The sequence below is a fragment of the Spermophilus citellus genome, assembly GCF_964194105.1.
Source record: "Spermophilus citellus genome assembly, chromosome: X".
Classification (NCBI taxonomy): domain Eukaryota; kingdom Metazoa; phylum Chordata; class Mammalia; order Rodentia; family Sciuridae; genus Spermophilus; species Spermophilus citellus.
Genome location: NC_138190.1, coordinates 101,969,009 through 101,979,863, shown reverse-complemented (window position 1 = coordinate 101,979,863; position 10,855 = coordinate 101,969,009).

Sequence of the window (10,855 nt, the reverse complement as noted above, 5' to 3'; positions counted from 1 at the left end):
ATCTAGACCCTGACACTTCCATCTCTGGTGGGATATGACTTCTGTTTCAAGTGAGTTCATAGAACAGTTATAACCATGTTGTAGAATAGTGTCTACCAGGTTCAGAAAATCATCTAAAGTAGACAAGCTCTTTTGACATTGTCATTGGAGAAGAAAATGGAGTTTTGTTCCATTGGCAGCTTATATGCTTTGTTGTAGCCCTTGAGGCTCATCTTAGAGATGACTTCTCCGTGTGAAAACAGTAAATACTGCAGGTTGTCGTAGGAACTTGATATTTAACATATATTTTCAGTAAATGTCACATATATTTTCAGTTGTATTCTTATGTAAGATAATGGCACTGAAAAGAGATGAGTGGCACTTGGAGATGAAGAAGAGTGAGGTTTATTCAGCACTGGTTCAGGCTAAGTAGAATCTTCTCCAAAAGCTAATCACAGACTTTGTTCTCAGTATCTTTTATACAGTACAGAATTCCAGGTTTTAAGTCTTTCTCATGTAAGTAGTCCTGATCCATTTTTTTCTCTTTCTTGGCAGCTCTCGTTCCTGCCACAGCTGCTAAACAAGCATGATTACAGAAACAGAAACTAGCAGGTAGCAGTTATTAACAGATATTAAAGGAAAATGAAACATCTTAGGAAGGAGTTGCTGCTTACTTTCCCCCCTCTTGATTCTCAGGATGCATCTGCAACCTTCAGAGAGCATCTTTTTTTTTTTTCCACTTAATGGTATCCTCTCATGAATAATAGGTGAGAGGCTGTCTTTTTTTTTTTTTTTTAACTGTCACTGTCTCTATAAAACCTCTTATAATACTGATTTGGAGGACCAGGAGGCAAGGAATAAGTAGGCACTGAATAAATATGGCCATAATCACCCCAATCATTGTCATCATTCCACCTATCTAAGAGAAACCATCCTCTGAAGAGGCTGAGTCCCAACCTTTCTAAGTCTGTACAGGCACATGGGCAATTTTTACCATACAATCTGTGATCTCTTTTATAAATTTCCCTGGTCATCTATTTATAAGTAACAGTTACTCAAGTTGAATTTTTTCACAGACCCATCCCTCAGAGGCAAGTAAGTTGTCCAAGGCCAAATTGTTCTTGTAAAGGGGATTCCACATCTTAGTTTGTTGATGAACCAATATATTAAGGGCCTCTTCAGATTCATTTGTTATGATTTCCAGAACTGCCTGTAATCTTATAATGCAGTTTATCATATAGATAGGGGTACAGTATTCCCAAGACCCATCTTCTGCCCAAGTGGCAAGTCCATAGTACTGAATAATGCATTCTGGGGGCCACTTATCATCCTTCCAGTCAGCAGTCAGCAGGTCCATTCGGTTTCTCTTGGTGCCCCGTGTTTTATATATTGGAATTCCCAATTGTTCTCCTTTTGATAATGGGAGCAAGGAGAAACATGGTCGTATTGTCCCTAATACACATGCCCCAGACCAGTTAGGAGGGAGCACAGAATAGGCTGTCTTTCCACATATCCAATATAATCCTTTGGAGGCTTGGCATTGGAGTCTGGCACTGACATCACCCCATGCCTGTTGGAGGTGAGAGAAATTAGGGAGGGGGTTACGATTAGGCTCCCTGTATTTTGAGGAACCCCAGGATTGGGTTTTCAGAGTTGTCACATTGTAGTACCTGTGGCCTAAACATATTAGTCTCCCAACAGGAACACTGCATTGCTTTTCTCTTTTGGCAAGGCAGTTTCTGCCTATGATGGACGTTTTGAGGAACCATATTACATCAAGAGATTTGAGGTGCCTGGTCTCATTGTAAGGCTCCAGTGGGTCTAATTCTATAGCCTGACAATGCCATTGGTCTCCCATATTTGTTCCCCCACATACATAGCAAGAAGAGACCTTTAAGGTTTGTGCAGTGGTCTCTGCTAAGGCTAAGAACAAGTTCTTAGTTTTGACAAATATTGGTGGTAGGGTGTTTCCTTTCTCATAAAATGAATGAGTGATCTGGTGAGAGGCAGTTTGGAGTGTGACTGTAACCCTTTGGAAGTATAACAGAATTCCAGGGTCAGTACCCCACCCATGTATGCGTATGCCAATCATAAAGCCCTCCTTCCATCTGGGTTCATTTGTGTTGTAAATGGTGAAGTTAACTGGGTTACAGGTTTTAGTTGTGCAGTCAGGAGGAGCTGTGCCCTTTTGAAGGATGGCTACTTTGTTTCCTTTATCCCATGTAGTCCAGGACTCACATCCCCAATAGGGACAATAGAATTCATCCATAGCCCTGCATCTGGCCCAGAAGGATATGTGTTGCTCACACATATATTTATGTTGAAGCCTGTATGATCGTTCCCATGATAGGCTTCCACAGGGTGTTGTCCCCTCCTGCAACCAAGATCCATCCATAGCTTCATAGGCATCAAAGAGAACTAACACTGGTAACTTTGGGTTGGTGATTAGAGTCCCTTTCATGTAACAGCGCTGCACCTCTAACCACTCCTCATTTGGTGAGTATCGTGGGACAAAGCATGCATATCGGTCCCTGTGTTTACAAATGGAATACATAGTTCTGTTTTGAATATAACCCTCCTGAATTTCTCCTGGGCAGGAGAAATGGGTAGAATAGAGGAAGGTCCATGCAACTCCCTGGTGGGATAGAGTTACTCGGGCACTTGGGTCACATGAGGAGGGGGAATCTGGCAGGACTGTGGGGAACCAGATGAATAACAGCAAGCAATAGCAATAAGCATACATGCTGAGAAAAGGAAGGCGGAATATAACAGTAAGGAAATATTTGTAGAGAAAATAAATGGTTTGGGTTTTCACCAGGTGATTGACTCCTCAGGCTTCAGCCGTGCGTTGAGTGACAAGCTTCTAGTGTAGCCAGAGCAGGGCTTTGGGATTGCCGTCTCCTTTGTCGTGTCATGCCCAGGGGTCTTTCTGGATAAGGACTTTCCTCTATCTCCTCCGGTCCTCAGTTGGGCTAGCAAGTTTGGCTCTGGAGTGGTGGATCCAGGTTTCTATTCCTGTTACATTGAAAGCAATAGGGGTAGTTAAGATTACAGTGTAGGTAATAGCACTGTAGATTGGTGTAACCACTCTGGAAGGCAGTATGGAGATTCCTTAGAAAATTTGGAATGGAACCTTCACTTGACCCAGCTACCCCACTCCTTGTTCTATACCCAAAGGACTTAAAATCAGCTTATTATAGTGATGCAGCCATGGCAATGTTCATAGCAGCTGAATTCACAATAGCTAAACTGTGGAAGCAATCTATACACCCTTCAACAAATGAATGGATAAAGAAACTGTGGTATATATGCACAATGGAATATTACTCAACATTAAAAATAAATTATGGCATTTGCAGGTAAATGGATGGAGTTGGAGAATATCATTTTAAGCGGAGTAAGCCAATTCTAAAACAACAACAACAACAACAAAAACCAAAGGCCGAATGTTCTCTCTGATAAGTAGGTACTAATCCATAATCGGGGAGTCCCATTGGGGCCTCCTCAGGGAAGGATCCCCATGCATGGCTCTCCACATCTAGTTGTCCTTTTGGGGCTACATTTTGGAGGTGTTTCAGAGCCTCAGTTACAATTTGTCAGTAATCCTCATTGTTGAATAAGGTGAGGACGAGCTGCCGCCAGTCCACCCAAGTAGAACAGTGAGTTTGGAGAGTACATTCCAAGAGATCAGTCAGCACTTGGGGCTTTTCAGAATATGAGGGGGTGTGATGTCCCCAGTCAGGGAGATCAGTTGAGGAAAAAGTCTAGCAGTAATAAACTGGTTCTGCTCCCCGTAGGGTTCCATCACTAGTACTGTGGGCCTCTGGCCCTTCATAAGGGCATTTGGAGAGCTGAAGCCACCACTCCCTCTGCCGATCTGAGCCACCAACTCATTGGTTCCGATTGGAACCTGGTTGTGGGGACACAATTGCTTCAGGAGCTTCAGGAGAGGGTGAAACAGAAGGAGGTGGGTAGTCTGCAACCGTGGACTTTCTTCCTCTGTTGGGGAAGCCATTGTCACAAAGGGTGGTAGGGAAAGGAGTGGATCCTCACTTTCCCCTTGGAAAATTTGTGGCTCTTTCTCTTTGTGTGTTTTTTCCCCTTGACTGAGCTACTAGGACATTGCACTGTCCCTGACCTATATATAATGCAGAACTAAACCCAAGACTGCCTCAGCTATGCAACCTCCAACCATTGATCTATATATGGGAACTAAACCAGATGACCAGGGTCTCCTGTTACTACTTTATATACCACTCAAACAGTGGCCACATCTAAAGTCCCATCTGAGGGCCACCCAACCCTACAAGAGGGCTACTCTAGAGCACAAAGAGGATGCAGTTTTCCAGGGCTCAGTTTTACACTACAATCTCCATAGAATTCTTTCTTAAGGTTCTTAACCATACATTTTTAAGATAGGTTTTGGTTTTGAAGCTGAGCTGCCCATTGTGTGAATGTTCCCACCCTAAGATAGTGTTGCACAAGGAGAGGGGAAAATATACCTTCATCCACCTGGCCACTCTCTTCACTGAGATTTAGGTGCCTCTTAGTATCAATGGCAGGTCAGTATAAGCCCCTGACCTGGAACAACACTGCAGGGAAGGACTTTTGATCTCCCAGGAGTTGATGCTGCCTTAACCCTTAGGAGTTAACCACAGAATTTCAGGTTAGGACTCTCATTCAGGCTCCGTGATCCAAAGATGGTAAAACACAGACTCTTGTTCACTACACACACACACACACACACACACACACACACACACACAATTGACAGACCTCCTGAAGGTGCAAACCATTTAGTGAGTGACACTGCAGTCACTGGTCTCTGGGAAGTAATCAGTTTCCCCTTCCACAATAGGGCAAGACCTGACTCAGGCAGATGCCCCAGGGGACTCACCAGTCTGATGTCCTGTTCTGAAATCTACATTGGTTCTCCTTCTGAGTCTTTTGGGGAAGAAGTAAGAGCCAGGGCCAGAACACCTTGAGTCAGAGTCTGGATCCAGCAATCAGCCACATGGAACCTATCTGGCTGTCACCAGGCTGGTGGCCATGGCTTTTTCCAGTTCACCAACAACTCTGGCACAAAGTGCCAGCTTAGTTGTCTGTTTCCCAGCCAATGCATACAATATATTATGCAACAATACAGAAATTTATGCCACTGGAAAGAGACAAGCAGCCCTTAGTGTTTCAGGAGAGCAAGGTGTGTTCAGCACCAGTGTGGGCTAAGCAGTCTTCTCCAAAAGCTGAGCACAGCCCTTTGTTCTCAGTATCTTTTATATAGGACAGACTTCCGGATTTTAAGACTTTTTCATTAGGTAGCCTTGATCCCTTTTCTCTCTTTTCTGGCAGCTCTGCTTCCTGCCATAGCTGCTAAGCAAGCATGATTACAGAAGCTGAAACTAGCTAGTTGCAGTTAGTAACAGAGATAAAAAGAAAAAAGAAACATCTTAGGAAGGAGTTGCTGCTTCAGTATGAATAAAAAAATTCCTATCAAATTTTTCAGATGAGTGTTGAAATATGCAGTTGGGTAGAAGGCATTATGAAATTGTAATATGGACTCTTCCTTGGCATCCAAGTTTTATCTCTTTTTAATTTTTTGTAGAAACAGTTATCCAAGGCTTAGTTTAAAATGTCATTAAATTTTTTATTATTTTCAAAAATATTAATTGTCCTAGAATTTATCCTATTGTGTTTTAGATCCATGTTCTTTAAAATAACCAAATATACAGAAATATCAGCATGATTATTTTTACCAGTTTGTAACATTTTGGTTTTGTACCTCAGAAAGAAATGTGTATAAACTTTCCCTAAATATTTAGATAGACCTCATTGCAAATTATTGTTTCTATTTTGGTCAAATGTCATGTGAACAACTCAATAAGACATAGTGATAGTCTGTTAATATAACAGGATCATCTTAGTGGAAATTGTTCCAATTAACTGAACTTCATCAAATCTCTGAAGAGTACAAGTATATTTGCAATGCTTTATTGAGATATGATTCATGTGTAATTCACTGTGCATATTTAAAGTCTTTGTTGTAGTAAGTTTTTACATATGTGTGCACTAGTGAAAACAACACTACAGACAAGGAAATATATATCCATCACCCTAAAGTGTTTTCCTGTCTCTTTGCCATCCTCACACCCACATGGCCCCTTCTACCTTTCTTGCCTCTCCTACCTCTCCCATTTTCAAGCAGCCACTGTTCTCTTATTTTAGATCATTTTACATTTCTTATAATTTTGTGGAAACAGACACATATAACATGTATTCCTTTTTGTCTGGCTTCTTACATTTCAAACTATTAATTTTAGATTTATCCATATTGTTGTATGTTTGAATATTTCTTATGCATACACCACAATTTAGTTTATCCATCCACTTTCTTATGGATGATGAGTAGTTTTAGTGTGTGTAAATGTGTGTGTGCATGTGTGTGTGTGTGTGTGTGTATGTATGCTTTCTCTCAAATAAATACTAGGAGCGCAATAACTGCAGCACATGGTAGATATAAGATTAATATTGTCAGAAACTAACAAAGTCTTTTCCGAAGTGGTTCTATGACTCTTCATTCCCATGAACAGTATATAAGAGTTCCATTCTCCACAACCTTGTCAACACTTGGTATGGTCAGTCTTTTTAATTTTAGCAATTTACATGAGAACGTAGTGGTATCTCATTATAGTTTTAATTTACATTTCTATAGCAATTAATGATTTTGAACATTTTTTCATATGACTACTTGCCACACACACACATATATATACATATATATGTATATATATATGTATATAGATATGTATATGTTCACTTTTTGGTGAATTATTTGTTCAAGTTTTTTCCCTTTTATTCATTAGTATGTCTTTTTTCTTCTTAGTGACTTCTATAAGTTTCATGTTTTCTGGTTACACATCACTAGTCAGATATATGACTTTCATATACCTTTATTTTATTTTATTTTATTTTTTTAATATACCTTTATATTATAGTCATTTTATTTATCTATCTATCTATTTATTTATTTATTTATGTTTGATTCTGGGAATTCAACTCAGGATTACTTTACCACTGAGATACATCCCCAACCATTTTTTTTAAAAGTTTAATACTGAGTCTTGCTAAGTGGCCTAGCAATGTGACCTTCCAATCATCCTTCTTCAGCCTCCTGAGTTGCTGGGATTAAGGTGTGCACCACTGTGCCCAGCTTTTTCACAGTCATTGGCTTATCTTTTCATTATCTCAACCATGTTTTAGGAAGAGCAGAACATTTTTTTTTAATTTTGAGAGGGGCCATTTATAATTTTTGTCATTTAAAGTTAAGATGCTTCTATTGGTCTCATCTATGTTTACCTAACCCACAGTACAAGCATTTTCTCCTATTTTTCCTTATAGCAGCTTACACATTTAGGTTTTGTGTTTAAATATTAGATTCACTTTGATTTGACTTTTTATATGTGGTATAATATATAGACAACAGTTCATTTTTGTATATTTGAATATACATTTGTGCTAGAAGCATTGTTGAAAAGACTCTTCTTTTTCCCCTTAATTGCTTTTGCTCCTTTGTTGAAAATTAGTTGTCCATCCAGGTGTGAGTCTATTTCTGGACTCTTTATTCTACTTCTTTGATGTATCAGGCTTCCATTTCATGCTTTGAGTATAAACCTTGCTGCTCAACTACAGGTGGGTCATTTGAAAACTGACATGTATTTCTTTTCTTTTCCCCTTTTTCTTCTTCTTCCCTTCTCCCTCCCTAACAGTAGCATGAACAAGACTAACATTTTTTCCCAGCCCATGCTAAGCTACCATGTCCTTCTTACCAGGAAGACTATCACTTACTACCCACAAGAATAAAGAAACACCAATCCTGGAAACTGGAGAGCAATGGTTCTCTCAAGGACATCCATTGGATAGTAATTAATTTTATCTACTGATAATGTTTGTATCCTAGCCTTTGTTCCTGCTTTAAAATTTCCCTGTTCCCCCAGCATCTGGGACAGGAATTCTCATTGTTTCTCCTTTGCTAATAAATCACAAGGACTTTTTTCCTTTTTCTCAAAACCTTGTCCTAATTAGTAGATTGGCAATGGAGACAACAAACAAGCTTTTGTATCATACTTGACTACTTTGATGCCAACACCATAGTCTGATTACTGTAGGTTTATAAGGAATCTTGAAATCAGGTAGTCTTTGTCCTCTAACATGTTTTTTTTTTTTCCAAATTGTTTGTTATAGTGTAGGTCCTTTTTATTTCTAAATAATTTTAACTTCAGCTTATAAATTTCTTTTATAAATTTTATAGTACTTTCATTGGGATTGTACTGAATCTGTATATCAACTTGAGGAGAAGAGACTTCTTAACAATACTGAGTCCCATGAATACAATTTGTCTTCTACTTATTTGGGTTTTCCTTAATTCTCCAGCAATATTTTATGTTTAGTGTACCGCTATTTTACACATGTGGACAGATTATTTATAAATATTTCATATTTTTTATGATGCTGTAAATGGCATTTTCTTAGATAGTGTTGATAATTATTATTTGTTCATGAACCATCAACACAAAAATTTGATATTAGATATTGGGTAATTTTTTGTTTGTTTGAAAGCATAGGCCACTGTATGGTGTAAAGGGTACTTGGTACTTACATGCATATATATGTATTTACATATCAGCTTTCAGAAATCATTAGCAATACATTGATACTAGGGAGAAAAATGTCCCAGAGATAGTACTACCAGTCATCTTCTGACAAATCAGCCACTAAAATAATGTAGTTTAGTAGCTTTCAACTTTATGTGTGCTATTTTTGAAGCTGTTGAAAATGTGAAATTGAACTTGTTTATCCCCAGTAAATTCACCTCAGAAAATTCCTGGAGTCATGGGTGGTGAGAAGGCAGAATATCTGTCAGGATGTATGTTCTATTTCACAGATGGCCCAACTCTGGCATGTTCACAAAGCCTAAATCTCCTCTCCAGATAGGTGTCAGGACTGGAGTGGAGTTGTATCCCTCATGCTCCCTAGAGGTCAATGACAGCTTCCCTGTTAGATGATGGGCTCACATTGCACTCTCCTGCTATTGTGGCCTCATGAGCCCCACTCAGCAACCTCTCTTGGTGATGAAGATGAGAGAGGAGATGAAATCTTGCCATTTCTGCCAAGATACCTGGGTGCAGGGCCACATGAAGTGGCTATAATTCCTCAAACGTGAATGGAGTCAGGAAGAAGCTCAGGTGTTGCCCTTGGGACCAGTGAGGTAGAAAGATGGAAAGTGATATGAACTAAACTACTTAAAGCAAATACACTTTATATTTCATCTCCTTTAATTCTGCTGCTAGGGGCTAGGGTGGTGGCTCGGTGGCAGAGTGCTTGCCTAGCATGTGTGAGGCACTGGATTTGATTCTCAGCACCACATATAAATAAACAAAATAAAGGTCTATTGACAACTAAAAAATATTTTTAAAAAATCTCAACTGCTAGACAGGTTACCTGGTATTGTTATCATTGTTCATATCAGGGTACTGACTTCAGGAGAGTTTCAGTAAATTAGGAAAAGCAGTTGTTATCTTCTTCTAGGCAATTTATCCTGAATGGTTCTATCTAAAGTTGTCCCATTTGGTCTTCATGCCCTCTATCCTCTGAAAGATCTAATCTTCCTGGGGGCGGACATTACATGTTATGGGGTGCCCAACTTTAAAAAAAAAGGTCAGATATATTTTTAAGTTACAAGTTTATTGAAATTGAAAAAAAAAACCACTTAACAAATGTCATGTGATAATTTTGGAGAAATTGGTAAACTATACCTCAGATACTGGGCTAGTGTTTATGGTTGGTAAAATATACTAACAGATTTGCAAGTGTTTTCAATGGAAAATTTATATAAAATATATATGAATGGGATCTTAGTTTTTTTCTTTTTTAAAGAAAATAGTATATTTTGCAAATAGTTACATTACTTAGAACAGTTTTTTTTTAATATAATAAGGGATGTGTTTGGAACAAAAACAAAACAGCTCGGGAAGTAGCTCAGTGTTTAAGTGCCCTGAGTTCAACAAACTACAGTTCCAAAAAAGGAAAAAAAAAAAAAAGAAGAAGAAATGGGGCTTGTTCAGCTGGTATAAGCTTCACTAATTAAAAAATATTAGATTATATCTTATACCTTGCTCATATAATCAGAATGCTTCATTATATTTTAGTATTTAGCATAAAAGTTCAAATGAAAGTAAAACAAAAGTATCAGAAAGACATAATACTAACCTATATATTGTATTTTAGCAGTTATATGAAATGTAACATATGGATATATGTTATATTTGCATATATACAGACATTTTTAATTTTGAGGAAGTCCAGTTTATCAATTTGTGATTTTGGTGTCTCATTTATGATATCTTCACTTAGACAAAAGGCAAAAGGATTTTCTCCTTAGTTTTTCTGCTAGAAGTGTTAGAGCTTTCAGTTTATGTCTACAGTCCATTTTGAGTTATTTTTATATGTGGTGCAATATATGGATCAGAGTTCCTTTTTCTCATTCCAATATCCAAAAGTTCCAGCATCTTTCTTCTTATTATTATTTTGTACTGGGGATTGAACCCATGGGTGCTAAACCACTGAGCTACATCCCCAGAACTTTTAATTTCTTATTTTGAGACAGGATCTTGCTAAGTTGCTTAGGGCCTCACTATGATGGTGAGGCTGGCTTTGAACTCACAATCCTACTGCTGCAACTTCCCAAGCCACAGGGATTATAGGCATATGCCACTGTGCCTGGCATCTGGCATCAATTTTGAAGAGAAACCTTTCTCAACTGAACTGTCTCTGTATCTTTGTCAAAAATAGTTGTCCTTATACATACCTGAAGATGTGTTCC